Consider the following 22,283-nt stretch of genomic DNA (forward strand, 5'->3'; position numbering starts at 1 on the left):
GGGACTGATACCCTCGTTGATTGGGTGGTTGTTGACCACGGCCGGACGAGCGTCCCCTGTATCGTCCGGCCCTGCTGAAAACCGGACGCATGGCCCGCTTCAGTGACGCTTGGGCTTTGTCAATGCTGCTAAAAGTACTGAAAAATTGTGTCAGCTCTTTCAAAAAAGGCTGCCCGAAAAGCAGGCCTTGAGCCGCAGCCCCCGACTCTGATGCTGAAAATCAGAGGCATGTGGGTTGCCAGGAGATGACGTAGTTTTCTTCGAACCAGGCACCCAACCCTGCTGTTGCGCATATTTTGTTAAATGGCGCTTAAGGGGCTTGATTGCGCGTACAAGCGCCTTATTCATTGAGTGTTGAACCCCTTTGTCAAGTGCCTCTACCAAATTTTGTTCAAGGAACTCCGGCCCCTCCTCCTCATAGTCACCTTCGTCATCGTAATAATATGACTTACTCATGGTACACTAGGAGTGTAAAATTAATAATGTCCACTAAGTGACCGAAATATCCGGTTTGCCAATGACAAAATTCTGAGGGAGTGAAAAAAACCCGCAGCAAGCAAGACAAGGCAGTGAAAACTGCACCAAAAGAATGTTATAGGGTGGAGGGAGGGCTTGCTGCTAACAAAAATGCTCACTCTCGGCAAAGCCTATGCAAATTAAGCAACCAGGACCCCTTTCTAGGCTCCGGTGTCAGAAGGGAACCAGCTGTGAGGCCGTGGGCGGGTGCGTCCTCCAGACGAACTCTCTGCCGGCTGCGTTCGTGAAAGAACGACAGGAATGTGAGCCGCGCATGCGCAGTGACCGGCGTGCCACACAGCCCTGGAATAGCTTGTGCAAGACGTGCGCAAGTCTTTTCAGCTCCTCAATGCTCCTCTCCACAAAAGCGGGACACAGGCGACACGCGCCTTGACCCCGGGAGGTGTCACACGCTCCCTGCCGCGAGCGCTGCAAAAAATCGGAAAGGAAGCGGCAACAACGGAAAACGAAACCGCAAAGGCGCGAAACTAAGCGCCAGACAACGCGAGCACAGTGCTAAAGAAAATAAGCACAATACATTCAAATAGTAAGTAAAAGTAAGTAAATTGAACTTATCTGGCTGCGGAGTAGCAAAGAAAAAGGAAGTGGGATTGTCTTTATGGCTATTTATAGTACAGACTCTATGGTTATGACCCAAGTGTTTCTGGGTATTGTAGTTTTACATGGCTGCTGGGCTTTTCTAAATAAAGAAATGAGACTAGCATAATCGGAGCCTCCTGTCCTGAAATAGAATTTGAAGTAATACATTTGAAAGGATGACCTCAGACCTTAAAGAGGCCAGCCTTCGTCTCTAACAATCATCAGTAATAAGCTTTCTTGAATGCTTTTATGATGATGTCTGTTGTACCAAAGCTTTTATCTCTGTGTAGTATTATAGCTAGCTTCTTTTTTTGTTCTCTTAGTAAGTCAGATGATTGTGCACTCTTTTGTTTGTGTTATATTGTTTTGCAAAGAAGAGATCAAGAGGATCCTCTGTTGTCAGCTCCTTGCCTATGAAACTATTTTCTGAAATTTAAATGTGTTTCCAGTGTCTACATGTCTTATCCTGTTGCATCACTTGGCGTCACTAAGTAACTTACAATGTGTTGGACTAGTCTGTATTTGCCTTGCACATCTTGTACTTACCTTATGCAAGCTCTTCTTGCATTGTCCACACACCTACCACGCTTGCTTCACTCAACTTGTACTCACCCGGACCTCCTTGTTCTCACATGACTCACTCTGCACTCTACTCACCCACCCTATATTTGCCTTGCGAACCCTTTCTTACAACACACAAGCTGTGCTTATCTTTTCCACTCTGAACTTACCCATTAGGCTTGCTTTACTCAGCCAGAATTCCAGACCAAGACAATCTCCATCCTATTAAATGCTTGCCTCCTAACCCTGACCCTAAACTTCTCACCATTGCTTAATTTGGTGAGTAGCTGCACTTATTGTTTCCATTTAAAGCACAAATATTTGCTCACACCTGCTGTTTATGAATTTCCCCAGCTTTGCCGGCAACTTTTGCTTAGCATTAGGGAGTTTTCCTTTAGGGGAACAGGATCTGAATTAATTTCCCTATTTTACCTTTAAATAATGTAACTTCATATTTGCCTTTAGACTTGCATGGACTATGATTTATGACTAAGGTGATTGGATATGCAAATGTAACGTTACTAATGTGTTAATAAACCTTCATGGTTTGGCAAATCTACTCTTCTCCGTCGTTACTGTGGGGCAAATTAAGCTTCACTGTCATTGAGATGTTATTAAATGTGGTGATTCAAGCCGAAGATCAAGATAAAAACCCATCTTAGTAGGCATTGAGGAGTTGAGAATCCTCACTGTGCAAACACCATCCTTTCATTCCACTATCACAGATAACAGACAAATTTACAATTACCCAACTTAGTGGCACTTTATTGACCTCGAAAGGGTGAAAGGCTAACCGGACTTGCTAGGATTGAAATCTGTCACTGACTCACTGTAAATTGCACACATATTTTTGCAGACTAAGCTTAACTCCCCAGAATCATGAATAATTAACATGTGACATTAAGGGAGTGAATAAGTGATTCTCCAATATTTCCATGGACCAATGCATTTTCTTGAATCAATATATCCAATTTGGAAATTCAGTAACAAGTAACACATAAATGAAGGATAGCAGAAAAAAAGCAAACAACAATGCAGACAATAAGGAGTTACAAAGCTGTATCGTATCAGAATCCCCAACACTTCACTGGAAAAGTTACATTAAATAACATTATTGTCCAAATTACATTATAAATCCCAAAAGCCTGTGATTCGGACCATTAATGGTTATAGCCCATGTTAGAACTGGGGGTCTCTAGTTGGCAGAGGTAAGTACCTTAGACCAAATAGGGACCCTTGCTTCTAGTCAGGGTGAAGGAATACACACCTCCGCTCTCCCTCTAGGTAGCTTGGCGCGAGCAGGCAGGCTTATCCCCAAGGCAATGTGTAGAATAATTGCACTTTACACCACAATAATCCCCAATCCACCACAAACTGAGACCACACAGGTAAGTATATTTTTATAAAAATATATAACTTTATCTAGTTTCAGGCAGTAAAAAGCAGTAATACTATAATCACTTTTTCAGGAGAAGGTTGCACTTAATCTTAATGGTTGCAAGTAATTTCAGGAAGTTCTTATATCATCAAATGTCCCAAGTCCCTTCAACCAGTTATTAAAAATAATGCCACTGATTGAGAAATGATGCGCTCTAAAAACGAGCAGTCCAAACAATGCCACTGTTAAAAATATGCCACAATGATCCCCTGGCCTCAGGGACTACAAGCGCTTCAAGCGCGTCTCACCCGGTTACTTGGAGGAGGGGGGACTTCTTTCCCCGTGCTCGCGGTGACGCTGGGCCCCCAGGGGCACCTCGCGGGGGAATGCTCAGTACCGCTCCAGCCCGGCCGGTCTCAGGACGCTCTCCGCCCGCTCTTGGTCCTTCAGAGAGCGGCGGGGAGCAGAGACGGCAGGCCGGGGGCTGGAGCACTTGATAAGATCCCTCAGCGAGGTCAGGTCACTTCTTCCCGGGCCTGGCGGTGATCGCGGTGATTCTTCGGCTCTTCCAGCCGCCTCCGCCCAAGCAGCCAATCCCGTCGCGGCTCTCCAGGCGAGCCTCCAACAACACCCGGGAGTCAGCCAATGGCAGTGCGGCTCCCGGGCAGGTAAACAATGACGCTCCGCTCCTTTCGCCAATCACGGCCCACCACGCTGATGACGCTGCGCCGCACGGGCCAATCCCGTTGCGGCGTTAGTGAGGGGGCTCGGCTCCCTCCACCAATGGGAGCGTGGCGCCTTCGGTCTCTGGCGCTTCAGCTCCCCCACGCAAGGCACTTCACGTAGGGTGTTTCTGGCCCCGGGCCGCGTCGGTGACTTGGCGGCAAAGGGTTTTCAAGGGCGCTGGTCACGAATAGACCCCCCTCTCGACCTCCCCACCACGTTGGAGCGGGTTTCACGAGGGGAGGCGCCACAAGCCTCCAACCCTCACTGGAAATGTGCCGATGAGCACACCGATCCCTTCCTCACGCTCCGCAGTCGAGTACCACGCGTCTCGGGTCACAACAGCACGATTTTGCAGCTGTTTTCTGACAAAGCTTTAGGAACCTTTAGCCCTGGGTTCCCAACAGGAGGCCAGCTCTTCTCAGGCCCTTGGAGATTCAGTTGTAGACACAGCACACAGCAGAGTCTTGGCAGTTTCAAGTAGGCAGGGTCACAGCACACAGCAAAGTCCCTTTCTCCTCCTCAGCTTTCAGTTGCAACAGCAGAACAGGTCAGCCCTTAGAGCACACAGCAAGGCAATCTTCCTTTAGTTCTCCAGCCGTCCTTCTTCCAGCAGAGGTTCCTTCTTGATTGTAGAATTTCAGAATCTAATCTTCTGTAGTAAGGGGTCCTTCCCTTATACCCCTGAACGCCTTTGAAGTCTTGGTGCAAGGGGCCCTGAGCGCTGGAATGTTTCTGGTGTTCTTCTTCCTGTCAGCTCCAGGGCCAGAGGTGACAGTGGGCCGGCAGGGGAGTTAGCCAGCACGGTGGTCAGGCAGGCATAGCCCAGCACTATCAGGCGCTTCTTCCACCCCTTCCCCGGGCAACAGATGTCGCCTTTCACCCCTGGGCTGACTCCAACCCCCTCCGGGGCCCTGCAGCTCCTGTCACGCAGGCATTACACACACAGGCCCAGGCACACAGAAAGGTTTATACAAAAGAATAGCCACTTTCTAAAAGTGCTATTTTCAACCCCAGGATCCAAAAACAACCTTCACTAAAAGATGTGTCATTTAATTCTGAGTTCAGGGATATCTTTCATTGATGTTCCATCTTGTTCCTATAGGGAGATAGGATGGGATCCAATGGGACCAGCCTCCCCATGTTACCCTAGGGAGCCTTACAGCCCTACAGCAGTGAGCACACAAAGTGGCTGCTGCTCTCCACCAGAGCATGTTACCTGCACTAGTACATGCTCTACCCTATCCATACACTGCACCCTGCCCAGGGGGGTACCTGGAGCCTTCCATAGGGGTGGCTGATGTGCACAGACAGGGGAGGATTAAGCCCAGCCAGTGGGGACACTGGCCAGGCGGACATGACAGTCCACTGACTGCACACAGGCCCTGCGCTGGCAGGCCTGAGACACCATTTTAGAGCTACTCATGTGGGTGGCGCAATCTGCGCTGCAGGCCCACTAGTAGCATCTGTCATCACCAGCCCTGGCACACACAGTGCACTTTACTAGGGACTTCATGGTGATACAGATATGCCAATCAGGTATACCCAATCAATATGACAATTTACAGAGGGAGCACTTACCCTCTGACACTGATCAGCAGTGGCAGAGGGTCCAAAGCATCTAAACCAGCAAAAACGAAATCCAGCACAGCATCAAAAATACATGAGTCAGAGGCAAAAAGATGGGGGAAAAGCCACGCCAAGGATGTCAGGTCTAACATTTGTCCCCTCCAGCTGAAAGTGGGGAGAACTACCCAACCTCTTGGGAGTCCTCATCACTAAGGCGGAAGAATCTGGACAGACCGTCAGCATTGACGTGTTCTGTACCAGGGCGGTGCTCCACCGTAAAGTCCATCCCCTGTAGGGAAATGGACCACCTCAACAGTTTTGGATTCTCGCCCCTCATATGCATTAACCATCTGAGGGGCCTGTGGTCGGTCTGAACACGGAAGTGAGTCCCAAACAGGTAGGGTCTCAGCTTCTTCAGAGCCCAGACCACAGCAAAAGCTTCCCTTTCGATTGCACTCCATCTCTGTTCCCTGGGGAGTATCCTCCTACTAATGAAAGCCACTGGTTGGTCTCCACCCTCATCATTGACCTGGGAGAGTACTGCTCCCACGCCTTGCTCTGAAGCGTCAGTTTGTACAATGAACTCACTTGAAAAGTCAGGTGCCTTAAGCACCGAGGCTGTGCACATGGCAGTCTTGAGGGTGTCAAAAGCAGTTTGACAGGCCTCAGTCCAATTCACTTTTCTGGGCTGATTTCTAGATGTCAGCTCTGTCAAAGGGGCTACAATGGTGCCATAACCTTTGACAAACCGTCTGTAATACCCGGTGAGACCTAAAAAGGCTCTCACCTCAGTCTGGGTCTTGGGGGGTTCCCAAGCCAGAATGGTATCAATCTTCGCCTGTAGGGGCGCCACCTGGCCGCTCCCCACCTGGTGTCCCAAGTACACCACAGATCCCTGCCCTATCTGGCACTTACTGGCCTTGATAGTGAGGCCTGCCTTCTGCAGAGCCTTTAACACTGTGCAGAGGTGTTGCAAGTGTTCCTCCCAAGTGGAGCTGAACACAGCAATGTCATCCAGGTATGCTGCGCTGAATTCCTCCAGCCCTGCTAATACCTGGTTGACCAGTCTCTGGAATGTGGCCGGGGCATTTTTCAACTCAAAGGGCATGACACGAAACTGGAAGTGCCCCTCTTGTGTTGAAAATGCTGATCTTTCCTTGGCCCCCTCAGTTAAGGCAATCTGCCAGTAACCTGAAGTCAAATCAAAAGTGCTCAGGTACCGGGCAGCTCCCAACCGATCCACCAAGCTCATCAGCTCTGGGGATGGGGTGCGCGTCAGTCTTGGTGACCGCATTGAGCCCACGGTAGTCCACACAGAAACGGAGTTCTGGGGGGCCACCTGGTGTAGCAGCTTTCTTAGGCACTAAGACCACTGGGCTAGCCCAGGGGCTGCTGGAGGGCTCAATTACCCCTAGCGCTAACATCTTAGAAACCTCTTCTTTGATGCTAGCTCTGACCTTGTCAGCCACTCTGTAAAACTTCTGTTTCACAGGCAGGTTGTCACCGGTGTCCACATCGTGGACGCACCACTTGGTGACACCTGGGGTCAGGGAGAACAGGGGGGCGAACTGACCCAAGACTTGGCGACAGTCCTTCTGCTGCTCTGGGGTCAGGGTGGGTGAGAGTATCACACCATCCACTGACCCATCCTGCTCCTTGACTGCCAGGAGGTCAGGGAGAGGATCACTATCCTCCTCCCCTCCAGCATCTGTAGCCATGAGCATAGTCACTTCAGTCCTCTCAAAGTGGGGTTTGAGGCGGTTCACATGTAGCACTCTCAGGGGTTGCCTGGGAGTCTTCAGGTTAACCAAATAGGTAACCTCGCTCTTGCGCTCTACCACCTCATATGGCCCAGACCATTTGTCACGGAGCGCACAAGGCTCCACAGGCGCCATCACCCACACTTTCTGTCCAGGTTGGAACTCCACAAGAGAGGTGTTCTGGTCATACCACCTCTTCATTTCCTCCTGGCTAGCCTCCAGGTTCTCTTGAGCGAGCTTCCTGAAGCGCTTGGTCTGGTTGCGAATGGCCAGCACATAGCTGAACACATCCTGAGGGGTTTTCCCACGGGATTTCTCCCACCCCTCCTTCACCAGAGTAAGAGGCACTCTGACAGGGTGGCCGTACAGCAACTCAAAGGGACTGAACCCTAAGGATTTCTGAGGCACCTCCCTGTAGGCAAACAACAGGCATGGTAACAAGACGTCCCATTTCCGCCTCATGGGCTCCTCTAGGCCCATAATCATGCCCTTCAAGGTGCGGTTGAATCTCTCAACCAACCCATTTCCTTGAGGGTGGTAAGGAGTAGTGAATTTGTATGTCACCCCACACTCCGCCCACAGGGACTTCATATACCTAGAAATGAAGTTTGTCCCCCTGTCCGAGACCACCTCCCTGGGAAATCCCACCCGGGAAAAGATCCCCATCAGGGCACGGCCCACCACGGGGGCTGTGACCGTCCTGAGCGGGATGGCTTCCGGGTACCGAGTGGCATGGTCCACCAAGACCAGGATAAACCTGTTGCCTAGGGCTGTCTTGGGATCCAGGGGCCCCACGATGTCAATGCCCACCCGCTCGAAAGGGGTGCTCACCACGGGAAAGGGTTGGAGGGGTGCCACGCACTTCCCTCCGCTCTTGCCACTGGCCTGACAAGTCTGACAAGACTTACAAAAGGCAGCGACGTGCTTCTTCATCTGGGGCCAGTAGAAATGGGTGACAAGCCTGTGATAGGTCTTGTCTTGCCCCAGATGTCCTGCGAGAGGCACGTCATGAGCCAGACCCAGTAGGAAGTTCCTGAAGCGCTCGGGCACTACCAGCACTCGGGCTGCACCGGGCTCAGCGAACTTAGGCTCACTATAAAGTAAGTCATCCTCCCAGTATATCAAATGCTCCTTGGACCCCAGGCCTGCGGCCTGGTCGGCAGCCTGCTGCCGCACACCAACGAGAGAAGGGCACTCCTTCTGAGCCTGGCAGAATTCCTCCCTGGAGGGACCACCATCTTGCTGCCACTGTGACAGCTCAGGCAATTCCCCTAGTTCGGCCACCTGCTCCCCTGTAGGTTCCAGTGCATCCCCCTCTGGGTCTGCCTCCTCCTGGACCGTGGGAACAGTGGGGGGCGGTTTCCCACGCCCTCTACCCCTTCTTCTCTTGGCAGGTTCCTGGGCCTTTGTTCCAGGCTCCAGCTCTGCTAGACCGCCCTCTCTGGCTGTCATGGCTCGGGTGGACACACAGATCCACGCAGGCAAACCCAACATCTCCAAGTGAGTCCTGTGCTCTACATCTTTCCATGGAGAGCTCTCCAAGTCATTACCTAATAGACAATCTACAGGCAAGGCATTATTTACAACAACTTCCAATGTACCGGAGACTCCTCCCCACTCAAATGGAACACGTGCCAACTTGCAGAGGCGCACTGAGCTGTCAGCTGCCACCACAGGACGGAGTACCTTGGGAATGATCAGCTCCTCAGACACCCATTGACACCTGACAGATGTCACACTGGCCCCGGTGTCTCTCAGAGCGTCTATCTCCTTTCCATTGATGGTCACCTTCTGCCCATATTTCTTAGTGTTTAAGGGCAGCAAGGCTTCCGGGGCCCTCTCTTGGTCTCCTAAAGAGACAAGGGTCATCACTGCTAACCCCTCCTCCCCACTAGAAATCAAATCCCCTCCCAAAGCTACACTGGCTAACGCCGGTGCTGGAGCACCAATGGGTGCTGGAGGTTTCTTTGGACATTTGGGGGCAATGCGCCCCACCTCCCCACATGTAAAGCAGGTAGGCGGGGGCCTGTTGGCCTGCTTGCCCTTACGGGGCCAGGACTTCTTAGACTTAGGGGGTTGAGACACCTTCTCCTGGGAACCAGTTTGGGGCCCTTTAGAAGACTCCTTTTGATTACCCGTGTCCCCCCCACTCTTCTGCTGGGGACCCTGTCCACCCTTGGCTGGGGTACTTACCACCCCCTTGTGGACCCTGGTGCTAGTCCACCGGTCCGCCTCTTTAGCAAGCTCACTGGGATTAGTTAACTTGCTATCCAAAAGATGCTGGCGCAGCTCGGGGACACATAAACTACTTAAGTGCTCCCTACTAATCAAGGGGCACAACCCCACATAATCAGTAACTTTGCTGCCCTTTATCCAACCTTCCAGTGCACGCGTGTACATACTCACACACTCCACCCAAGTACTTGAATCAAGCTTCTTGAAGTTCCTAAACTTCTGGCGGTACTGTTCTGCAGTGAGCCCATACCTGAGGCATAAAGCCTCCTTCATGTCGGGGTAGGATAAAGTACCTGCTACCTCTAAGGGTGCCATGACATCCCTCCCAGAGGCCTCAAAATGCTTCCACAATCCTGCCCCCCAATTCCTCTCAGGCACTTCATTCATCTTTAGGGCTAGTTCATACGCTCTAAACCACGCATAAATATCCTCACCCCTCTGATAATTCTGTACCAGATCCTTCGGTATGTATACCTTACCCGCCTGTACTGGTTGTGCGCTGCCACCATTAGAACTGGACACCCTCTCTTTATATTTGATGTCCAACTCCTTCATGCTCCTCTCATGAGCCAATTGGAGCTTCTTCTCCTCCAAAGCGAGAGCATGCCTTCTCTCCTGCGCCGCTCTCTCCTGCGCCTCTTTCTCAACTTCCAGGCGCAGTCTCTTCTCATCGGCTTCCGCTCTGAGTTTCAAAAGCTCAATCTCATGGGCCCTAGCTCTTTGATTCTCCTCCACTTCCTCTGGAGAAATATTCCTACTGGAGTGGTTGCTGCCAGCCTTAGATGCTGACCGCGCTGGCAAATCACTGAGCAAAACAACATTCTCCAGTGTGCCGTCCACTTCAGTAGCTTCTTCTGAGACATGTTTGGCCTCCCACCAGGCCCTCAGAGCTTTCTGTAGCTCTTCCTTGTTTGCGCTGCCCTTCACTGGGCATCCAAGCTGTTTGCAGAATTGCTTTAGGAGGTCCTTTCTGTAGTTGTACAACTCCTGAATTTCGAATTCCACCTCCAATTCTACTCTCACGCTTGCCGCTTTCAAAGACATGATGCTTCCTAACCTTTTCAAAAAAAAGGTTTCACCAAAAAGAAAAAATCTTGCGCAACCTGTGCTGCTAAACTAGACTAGTGATGTACCAGAGATCACTGTAGGTCAAGTGCAATTATTAGTTCAAAATCCGCACCGCTGTCCAACAATGTTAGAACTGGGGGTCTCTAGTTGGCAGAGGTAAGTACCTTAGACCAAATAGGGACCCTTGCTTCTAGTCAGGGTGAAGGAATACACACCGTAGATAACCTCCGCTCTCCCTCTAGGTAGCTTGGCGCGAGCAGGCAGGCTTATCCCCAAGGCAATGTGTAGAATAATTGCACTTTACACCACAATAATCCCCAATCCACCACAAACTGAGACCACACAGGTAAGTATATTTTTATAAAAATATATAACTTTATCTAGTTTCAGGCAGTAAAAAGCAGTAATACTATAATCACTTTTTCAGGAGAAGGTTGCACTTAATCTTAATGGTTGCAAGTAATTTCAGGAAGTTCTTATATCATCAAATGTCCCAAGTCCCTTCAACCAGTTATTAAAAATAATGCCACTGATTGAGAAATGATGCGCTCTAAAAACGAGCAGTCCAAACAATGCCACTGTTAAAAATATGCCACAATGATCCCCTGGCCTCAGGGACCACAAGCGCTTCAAGCGCGTCTCACCCGGTTACTTGGAGGAGGGGGGACTTCTTTCCCCGTGCTCGCGGTGACGCTGGGCCCCCAGGGGCACCTCGCGGGGGAATGCTCAGTACCGCTCCAGCCCGGCCGGTCTCAGGACGCTCTCCGCCCGCTCTTGGTCCTTCAGAGAGCAGAGACGGCAGGCCGGGGGCTGGAGCACTTGATAAGATCCCTCGGCGAGGTCAGGTCACTTCTTCCCGGGCCCGGCGGTGATCGCGGTGATTCTTCGGCTCTTCTAGCCGCCTCCGCCCAAGCAGCCAATCCCGTCGCGGCTCTCCAGGCGAGCCTCCAACAACACCCGGGAGTCAGCCAATGGCAGTGCGGCTCCCGGGCAGGTAAACAATGACGCTCCGCTCCTTTGGCCAATCACGGCCCACCACGCTGATGACGCTGCGCCGCACGGGCCAATCCCGTCGCGGCGTTAGTGAGGGGGCTCGGCTCCCTCCACCAATGGGAGCGTGGCGCCTTCGGTCTCTGGCGCTTCAGCTCCCCCACGCAAGGCACTTCACGTAGGGTGTTTCTGGCACCAGGCCGCGTCGGTGACTTGGCGGTAAAGGGTTTTCAAGGGCGCTGGTCACGAATAGACCCCCCTCTCGACCTCCCCACCACGTTGGAGCGGGTTTCACAAGGGGAGGCGCCACAAGCCTCCACCCCTCACTGGAAATGTGCCGATGAGCACACCGATCCCTTCCTCACGCTCCGCAGTCGAATACCACGCGTCTCGGGTCACAACAGCACGATTTTGCAGCTGTTTTCTGACAAAGCTTTAGGAACCTTTAGCCCTGGGTTCCCAACAGGAGGCCAGCTCTTCTCAGGCCCTTGGAGATTCAGTTGTAGACACAGCACACAGCAGAGTCTTGGCAGTTTCAAGTAGGCAGGGTCACAGCACACAGCAAAGTCCCTTTCTCCTCCTCAGCTTTCAGTTGCAACAGCAGAACAGGTCAGCCCTTAGAGCACACAGCAAGGCAATCTTCCTTTAGTTCTCCAGCCGTCCTTCTTCCAGCAGAGGTTCCTTCTTGATTGTAGAATTTCAGAATCTAATCTTCTGTAGTAAGGGGTCCTTCCCTTATACCCCTGAACGCCTTTGAAGTCTTGGTGCAAGGGGCCCTGAGCGCTGGAATGTTTCTGGTGTTCTTCTTCCTGTCAGCTCCAGGGCCAGAGGTGACAGTGGGCCGGCAGGGGAGTTAGCCAGCACGGTGGTCAGGCAGGCATAGCCCAGCACTATCAGGTGCTTCTTCCTCCCCTTCCCCGGGCAACAGATGTCGCCTTTCACCCCTGGGCTGACTCCAACCCCCTCCGGGGCCCTGCAGCTCCTGTCACGCAGGCATTCCACACACAGGCCCAGGCTCACAGAAAGGTTTATACAAAAGAATAGCCACTTTCTAAAAGTGCTATTCTCAACCCCAGGATCCAAAAACAACCTTCACTAAAAGATGTGTCATTTAATTCTGAGTTCAGGGATATCTTTCATTGATGTTCCATCTTGTTCCTATAGGGAGATAGGATGGGATCCAATGGGACCAGCCTCCCCATGTTACCCTAGGGAGCCTTACAGCCCTACAGCAGTGAGCACACAAAGTGGCTGCTGCTCTCCACCAGAGCATGTTACCTGCACTAGTACATGCTCTACCCTATCCATACACTGCACCCTGCCCAGGGGGGTACCTGGAGCCTTCCATAGGGGTGGCTGATGTGCACAGACAGGGGAGGATTAAGCCCAGCCAGTGGGGACACTGGCCAGGCGGACATGACAGTCCACTGACTGCACACAGGCCCTGCGCTGGCAGGCCTGAGACACCATTTTAGAGCTACTCATGTGGGTGGCGCAATCTGCGCTGCAGGCCCACTAGTAGCATCTGTCATCACCAGCCCTGGCACACACAGTGCACTTTACTAGGGACTTCATGGTGATACAGATATGCCAATCAGGTATACCCAATCAATATGACAATTTACAGAGGGAGCACTTACCCTCTGACACTGATCAGCAGTGGCAGAGGGTCCAAAGCATCTAAACCAGCAAAAACGAAATCCAGCACAGCATCAAAAATACATGAGTCAGAGGCAAAAAGATGGGGGAAAAGCCACGCCAAGGATGTCAGGTCTAACAGCCCACATTAAAACATTAACACACCAAGCAAAAACGTACAAAAACAATAATCAGCGACTGTCTAAGAAGACTTTAATTTTTAATATGTACCTAACCAAGATGTCACCATAACCAAAACTTTATTAATTGGTTTTTAGGGTCGTATATGAATAAATATTCTGAGGTTGAAGTGGGTGGAATCTGAGGGGCATGACATGCCCAAACATTTTACATTTGAAAAAAATAGGTCCCCTATCTGTTGCTTGAAAGAAATGTAAATGTGTACATTTGGTTACTCTGCAAATGTTAGGCTGATTGAAGCCGGTAGTTGCTTTGAATTAGCAAGTCACTTGAAGAGCATTCTATTTGAGAGTTATAAAGTAACCTGATGAGCTGTGGAGTGTATGCTTTTAATTGACACCTATAACAAATATTAGCACTAGGTGCATTCTGCATATTACTCAGATCTATTGAGTAATTACTACACACTTTATCTTAAACCTAAACCTTTTGTTCCCTTTGTGACAGCTATCTAGTACTGTGCAATGCCAAACATAACACAAAAAAATCCACGTCTCTATTCCCCACTGCACCAATCAGAATTAAATTCTGTGCTTCTGTTTACACTCACACACCTGCAGAGTTCGCATTACCCAATAGAGGTTTCACAACATAAAGAGCACCTCTTACTGAATTAGTTTAACATTTATTGATTTTCCAATTAAGGTGTCTATTATTTTATATGCAGGTAATTTGCGGTGAAATGCCAACGAAATAGTTACTGACTATTTTAGTATTTTAACCACGCCTTCGATTCCGCCGCGCGCTCACTGATCCCGCCCCGTTATCCTAGTTACGATCCCTGTTCCCATACATTCGAACACTGGGTTTAATGCGTCGATATCTCTGCTCCGATTCACTGGACTTAACGCGTTGATTTCACGGCTCCTTTTGCAGTATCTCCGTTCGCCTGGTCTTCGGTGTCTTCCGGCTCTAGCCCTACAGTCGATCGTCTGCTGTGTCCTTCCTTTGTTTCTTGAGCCGAGATGTATTTCTCTGATGTCACCGATGGGTGGAGAAACAGCCCAGGAAGTTGAAGAAGCCGGCTGAGCGAAGTCCGCAGGTGAGAGAGACTTGAGAGAGAAAGGGAGACAAGTGGCACGTAATTTGAAAAGGATGCGGGTAGTAGTCGTAGGCACTGTGCCGGAGAGTGGAGGAAAAGATACGGGGAGGGTATGTGAAAGATGCACAAGCAGTCGTATGGACTGGGGAAAATGGAGATGGGTGCGCGGATACTGATACGAACACTTAAGGGAAATAGATGAATAAGTATTCACTTGAGTGGAAGGGGGACAATCCAGCCCCTGTAAGGGGCAGAGGAACCCGTGAAGTAAGAGGGGGTGCACAATCCAGTCCCAGAGTGGGAGCAAAGACGGTTACGTTAAGGGAGGTTACTGAAGTCCACGAAAAGAAGTATTTGCAAAGTAATCAGTCTCGCATTTGCGATATTTAGAGCTAGTGTCGTTGTAAATGACAATGGGCCAGATGTATCAAAGAGTTTTGCCCATTCTGTGTCTGTGGGGAAAAGTGTTGATACATATAGCCCAATGTCTTTTATCCATGTGTTGTGGGGTGAAGTGGATGTATGTGTTTTGGAGTAGAATTATGTGGATTAAATTTGAATTGTTAGTTGTGGTTATGGAATTATGTCATGTGTAGTGGAATTATGTGGGATTGTGACTAGATAGGGGTGAGAACTGCACAGAATAGATAGGAAGATAGAGAGGGGTATGTAGTTTGTGCATGAAGTGGTGCATGAACTCCAGACAGAGGAGTTGGAAGAGTGTTCGAGAAAGAGAGAAAGAAGGGGAGAGCAGGCCACACATGCATTTGTGTGGTGTGGAACTGTGTGACGTTGTGTGAAATTATGCTTATTGGAATTATGTGTCATGGTGAAGTGCATTTATTTAGATCGCTGGTTTGTAGTATAGAGTGTATTTACGTGTGGTGTTATTATGTTGTATTGAGTAGAGTGTATTTATGTGGCGCGGAGAGTTATTAGGTGGAATGAAATTATGTTGCGTGGTTTAGAATTGTGTGGCATAAAATTGTTTGGTTGTGAAATTATGTGGGGTGCTTTGGAGTGGTATTATGTGGCATAGTGCGGGATAGTATTTGGCGGATGTGACCGGAAAAGAAGTTGCAATAACACCTGGGTATTGTCTACTACACTGGTTCCCAGATACGGCTAAAAATAAGGTGACAAGTAAGTTTCAGGACCTTGGCCTGGTATTAGCAAAAAGAGACATCACCAGTCACTGGAAATCAAGAGGAGGCCCTAATACTCTGATGGGAATAAAAAATGGGCAGAATGTAAGGTTGCAAATAGCCAAGAAAACAGGGAGCGAAAGAACTCTTGAGATAAGCTAGAGCATGGGCAGCGTTGTTGGAATTATTGAGGAATTGAGAGAATGAGGTCAAAGAGGACCTAACAGCGGAAACCCATGAGGGTGAAAGCTGAATACCACAATTTAGATACCAAGGGATGAGGAACAGGGGAGCAGATGCACACCGGTAGTAACTCCTCAGACTGATGAGACACAAGCTTTGAGCTCATAATGACAGCTAACAAAGCAGATGGATATGCATCCCCGCATTAGGAAGACAAGAGATATCCTGTACATGACACGTCTGGGGGGAGGTGATGGAGAGGGGGGCAAACAGAAAAATTGCAGTGTTAAGTATTTGTTATTATTAAATGTTCAGTTTAAACAGAAGTGAACTTGGTGGATTGAATGCGTTGTAGCTTGCAGTGCCCTCATTAAAGCGATTTTGGGTGGTAGAGGACTTGAGCTGCTGGCACGATGCACCATTCTACCTTAGACATGTCATTGAAGTTTATTGGAGGATGCAACTGAATATCCGCATCTAGAAGTATTGTCATAAATTGTTCCGACTTCTAAGTACCTCCTGTCGGGTCTATTTCCTATACTGGCTGGATATATATGCCACATATGTTTTGCAACAATACATTTTATATGCAGCTACACTTAATTGTTTACTAAATGCTTCACCAATACCAGAGCGTTTCTTATTTTCGAGAACCAATCAGCGATTCAAATAACTCTTGACTAATGATTTTGTGGCTTTTCTCGTGAGACAATTTTTCACGCTCCTGCAATTACCACTCCTTCACAATTACCTCAGCTATACACCCGCTGTCTCAACAAATAACAGCGCGGCTCTGAGTGACGTTAGCGCAGCTCAGCAACTGACTCCCTCCTTTGCAAGATAATACTTAAACTTATTTCGTTTCACTTTTAAATACAAGTTTCCATTAATTTACAACGTAAAAACATTCGCCACTGTGCCTAAGTGACTAAATTCAAAGGAAAGAATAATTTCACTGCGTGCAGGTCCCTTCCACCTACTCTTCATACACTGTGAGCAGATCCCTTCCGCCTACTCTTCATACAAGCATCAGAGAACCTGTTACTCCCTCAGGCTTACCCTTTCTAGGTGATATAAGGCCAAAGTTTCACCAGCGAACTCCTTTGCTATAATTTATTCACACATTTATACAGAAAATCCCTAATCAGTGCTTCCAGTTTTACCTAATCATGCACTTACTTCCTTCGGCAAGTGACCTTATTGCAAAGTGGCTTCCATTTATCACCCGCTATTCTGCCCCGGGGAGTCCAAAACAAACATAGAACAATATAAACGGATTTGTTTAATACATAAAATCAATATAAAATCAAAATAATCAATACGCAACTTATTACTTATAGTAGCTAAACCCTATTCATCCTCTGCTACCAAAAGAATGCTGATAGAGCGTAGGCTCACCTGCCTGAGATTTTCACCAACTCACCTGGGCCCATAAACACAATACACACTTTGAACAGGTAAACCTACGCTTTAAACCAGTAGTATTTATTTTTAGGACCTATACCTTTGACTTAACAATCCTAGTCACTGGTACCTAACGTCTTAAGAGATCAAGGGAGTTAGCAAGAAAATAGGTAGCATTAAACAAATTGCACTCATAAATAACCACAAACTCGGGAAAGATTTTAATACTTTATCTATGTAAATTCTTAAATGTTAGAGTCCATAATAATTCAGTCAGCGCTTGGTCAATTAGAAAGAATATAATCAAAACAAGATGATATGGAAATATTATGAAACTTTCATTAAGCATTGAAAACATAGGAAGGGTAAGAAGAAGTAAACAGCACTATGATGTACCCACACAGATTTATAGTTAACATGAATGGTCTGAAGACCAACCCTGGCAACGGGCTGGGAAAAGGACAGGACCCCCGATGAAGCAGGTGCCAACAGGATAAAACAGGTGTAGACCAGAATCAGGATAAGTACGGACCAAATTGGATCAGGACGGGACCACCACAGCACTCACAGCTAAAGTATAACACCAGCGTCACACCCTCTCTGCAGCAAACAGTCGGACCCCGATTGGCTTAGCGAATCTTCTCCCTCAGGAACACCGATTGGGTCATCGAACTCCTTCCCAGAACCCCGATTGGGTTATCGAATCTTCTGACAGAGTGCTCTGCCAGCACCTCTGCTCTTGATCGCCTATTGAGTGCGTTGGGTCAGTGACCGGTCAGCTATTCGGACAAGTCGGACAATCTAACTAGCTAAGCCTACCTTAGATATACAATTTTCCAGGGCAGAGTACCACCCCCCAATGTTGCAAATGTGTGTATTCCCTAAATTTGATTGGTCAAAAGACGAGGAGAGGTCATCACACCATACCAGTTATGAGGTCATGCTCTTCAATAATCAGATTTATGTTCCCGCCCAATATTTTATTTTCCCATGCACTTTATTCCACCCGGCAGTGAATGTATCAATAAAAACTACAATGTAATATAACAGTTCGGTTCAGCTTCCTCTCCAAGGGTCAAGAGGTAAGGTTCCCAAGAACATCTTCTAGCAAGTCAGGAGTTGGCCCGGTTTCAGTGTCAGTGCTTCAGGAATTTGAGCTTTTCTGCACAGGCACAGTTCCTCCAAAGATGGAGTTCAGAAGTACATGTCAGGTCCAAAGTACGATACATGCAAAGTAGAAGAGAAACAATTTTAGAACAAGAAATAAATGAATGCACTGTATAGCACTTATCTCTCCTCTATTCCCATTATTTTATTTTAACTCCAGCATTAGTCATTAATCGGAACAAACAACTTAGTAAAAGCAATAGGGCACGCGTTAGTACGTTAACACACAGAGTAGCCATCTTAGTTCTAGTGTACAGAAGCAAAGTTTCCCACCAAGCAGTAAGTACGTCATGTGACAGGACGCATGCGCAGAAAATTTCCTGCGTTGCGGCGGCCATATTAGATCACTTGAGTTACTGTTAGTAAAAGCACAAAGGAAAGCTTCCCCTAGATACTAGAAATGTCATGTGGTGCATTGTTAGTAAGACGAAACATGTTTATTAATACATTACTTATTATTTAGAGATGGTTGAGTCCAAGCAAGTCGCTTTACGTGCGAAACCTTGCTCCATCATGCTCAAACGCTTAATAAAGGCTGTTTACAAAAAAATGGGATGGGATAGTATTATAAGGTGTGAAATTATGTGGCATGTTGCAAATTTTAATGTATTTTGTGTAGTGTAATTCGGGTCCCATAGATCATGAATTTGCAGAGGTTTGTGGGACAGTTCCCAACTTTCCTGTGAGTATTTTAATGACCACAGAACCACAAAAGGCTAAATCATGATGAGTTTTAAAATGTAGAAACGTACCATCTCGGAGTGAAATAAATCACAAATCACAGCACCAGGAAAGTAGATGCTATGTGACAGAGACACACTCTATTGTGCACACAAATAGACATGGCGACAGAGGAAAGCTTGCACAGACACTGCGTCTGAAGCAAGTGTGCCCACCAACATAAACAGGACAACACCTGCAGGCACGCAACTGCGCAGTTTGGATGGCAAACTGTTCCAAAGCTTAGCAGTAAGAACTGTGAATGATCTTCCTCCATGGCGTGTCTTCAAGAACTTAGGAATCCGCATTGGGCGGAGGTTACTAGACCTTAATACTCTCTCTTCGATATATGGGGTCAATGTTCTTCAAACACTACAGGGCAAGTGCAAGACTTGTCAACCCTGTCTGTGGTGAGATGGAGTTAGGGAGTCATCCTCTGGTATTTTCTGCGAAATCTATACACACTGGCTGCATTAGGTTATAGCTTGGACAGTGTAAAGACCTTTGATGCCCAGAAAACATGATTTAGTAAAGACAAGGATGTAAAGTTCACTGCACAAACTGGCATGTTTCTTTTCTGCTGTGTCTCAGATACATGCAAATCTTAAGCATAGCATGTTAGGTTCATGGCTAGAACCACTCCAGTAAGCTGTCTGCCCACAGAGGAGGGGGTGCATGCCCACAGCCTGAAGAAGCTTTCACACCCGTTACTCAAAATTCAAAGATGCCAGCTAATGTGATCTGCCATCTTGGAATCTCCTTTTCCTTGGCAATTATCTGAAACGCAGAATTATTAATGACAGTTAACAGACATTGGCAACTCTTTATGTTTTCACTGATCAGCTCCCTTTCCTCTACGTATTTGTCAGACCACCCAAGCATCTGACCCAACGCACTCAATAAGCGACGAGAGCAGAGGTGCTGGCGGGACACTCTGTCAGAAGATTCGATAACCCAATCTGGGTTCTGGGAAGGATTTTGATGACCCAATGGGGGTTCCTGAGGGAGAAGATTCGCTAACCCAATCGGGGTCCGACTGTTAGCTGCAGAGAGGGTGTGACGCTGGCGTTATACTTTAGCTGTGGGTGCTGGTCTTGACCTGCGGTGGTCCCGTCCTGATCCGATTTGTTCCGTACGTATCCTGATTCTGGTCTACACCTGTTCTATCCTGTTGGCGCCTGCTTTATCGGGGGTCGTGTCCTTTATCCCAGCCCGTGGCCAGGGTTGGTCTTCACACCATTCTAGGTAACTATAAATCTGTGTGGGTACATCATTGTGCTGTTTACCTCTTCTTACCCTTCCTATGTTTTCAAAGCCTGGGTGCAGATGGCGAGGTAGCAGGGCATTAAGAAACACAGTAGATCCACAAATGGGACAATGACAATTTGGAGTGAAAGATGTAATTATATATCGTATTTTGGGTAAAAAAGTTTTAAGCTATGTTGCTGGCATTGTACCGCGCACTGGGTGCCACCTCCGAAGGTTGTTGTAATAAGTTGGTTTTGGGTTTATTGGGGGCGCAGAAGCCACATTTCCTGTCCCTCTACACCTGCTTGTTTGTGTGTTTTTGCTTGTGGCTTGTACTGTGCTGAAACCAGGCAGGGATTCCCAAAGAACCAGCTTTAGAACCTATGCAAGTGTCAGCAATGATGTGAAATTTGAATTGATGGAAATAAAAACGGACACCTTACCCTATGTACCTAGTGGTTAGTGTATTGTACTGGACGCAGATGCGCCAACACAGAAATAATCAGCAAGCTACCTTTCAACATTTTATTGTTATAAAGCACCAAGGTTTCCGTTTCCCTTTACAATCATGGGGTTTCCTCACCCTTAGTAAATTGTAGACTTTCTAGCCTCATCAGTAACATGTCCACAACATGTTTGTATATGCTAATCAGGTGCATTTTATGAATTATATTTGAGTTTTAGTAGTTGAGATTTGGAAAGGCTTGCACTTGAATCCCTCTAATTTTCGAACAGGTTGAATTGGTATGCAACCTTTACAACACAACTTTTACCACGCAGTGCTGTTACAACGCATGTATTACAACGAAAACCATAACAACGCATTACACTGGGGGGACGCTCTAGGATAAGGAATAGTTTTCATTTACTATCCAACACCTTCCCTAGTGTCCACGGGGATTAGAGTTGGAATAGTAAATTAAACTATTCACTATCCAGCACCCCCAAGTGTAATGCGTTGTAAGGGTTTTCATTGTAATACTTGCGTTGTAACAGCATGCGTGGTAAAAGCATGCGTTGTAACGTCATACATCCGGTTGAATTGTGTCCGCGCACTCACCGCCAAACAAATCATAGAAAACTGATTGTTTTACCCAGGTTCTCCAGAGTAACCAAGACGTGACTATGAGTAAAGTACGCACACACTCTTTTAGATGCATTAAGAGTCAGATTACACTAGAATCTCTTGTCCCATTCAGCCAGACAAACCCTGCAGGTGCATAGCTAATAGTTTTCAGAAACGAATTAGCTGAAATTGTTTCACTTCACTTGTAACCTCACACTGACACTTTCCACCTGAATGTTAGTGGTTTCCACTCTGGAACCCCCAAAAACTGCACAAAAAAGGAGCCAATGTTGGCAGGTCCCTGCAGTTGACTCCCATTTCAGTATACATTGTAATTGCCAGATTTTGGTGTTGGAATACCAGACAGGTTTGGAGATTTCTGTCCTCCTGGTATCACTGCAGTAAGTCTACCACTCTCCTAAGCAGGGCCTAGGTCTGATATGTAAAAAATTAATCAACTAAATTCTCTTATCAGACTAATTATTAACTAAATCACATGGTGTTGGTTCTTATATGCAAGCTGTCTACTGAACTAGCTGTGGTAGTGGCAAAAATAGCAATGAAAGCGCCACGTAAGTTAACCATGAATAAGTTTATTTGTGATACGAATCGAATTGAATGACCTCTGAGGCGGAAGCCGGAGGTGTCCTTACGCTCGATTTTTAAAATTGGAAATTGTGACTACTTTGTATGTTTTTAACTTCTGCACTCACCCCCAGCCACTCCAACTATTTCCCCTGCCAAGCAGACACCCACTTTCAGCGGATTTTAGCGCTGTTGGGAAGGGAATCGGCACACGGACGCCATCGCTAGGAAACGCGAGGCCACGCCCACACGATAGGCCACGCCCACCGCCCACTCTATGTAAGCGCTGAGTAAAAGCGCCGGCCATTGAATTGAATGACCTCTGAGGCGGAAGCCGGAGGTGTCCTTACGCTCGATTTTTAAAATTGAAAATTGTGACTACTTTGTATGTTTTTAACTTCTGCACTCACCCCCAGCCACTCCAACTATTTCCCCTGCCAAGCAGACACCCACTTTCAGCGGATTTTAGCGCTGTTGGGAAGGG

General features: G+C 47.9%; 1 protein-coding gene across 3 annotated transcripts in view; it reads left to right on the forward strand.

Annotated features, from left to right (window-relative positions):
* Nucleotides 1-14,209: 14,209 nt before the first annotated feature.
* The window catches only part of CTNS (cystinosin, lysosomal cystine transporter), a 397,045-nt gene continuing 388,971 nt past the window's right edge, over nt 14,210-22,283 (forward strand). The window contains exons 1-2 of one of the 3 annotated variants that reach the window (XM_086955024.1): nt 14,228-14,281; nt 19,770-20,145. The gene's annotated coding sequence lies outside the window, so the exon portion shown is untranslated. Of the gene's footprint in view, nt 14,282-14,370; nt 14,392-19,769; nt 20,146-22,283 lie in introns of those variants that run through there. The other 2 variants (XM_086955022.1, XM_086955023.1) reach the window with 2 other exon arrangements.

The sequence above is a fragment of the Lissotriton vulgaris genome, chromosome 2_1 (assembly GCF_964263255.1).
Source record: "Lissotriton vulgaris chromosome 2_1, aLisVul1.2, whole genome shotgun sequence".
In the NCBI taxonomy this organism is placed as follows: Eukaryota; Metazoa; Chordata; class Amphibia; order Caudata; family Salamandridae; genus Lissotriton; species Lissotriton vulgaris.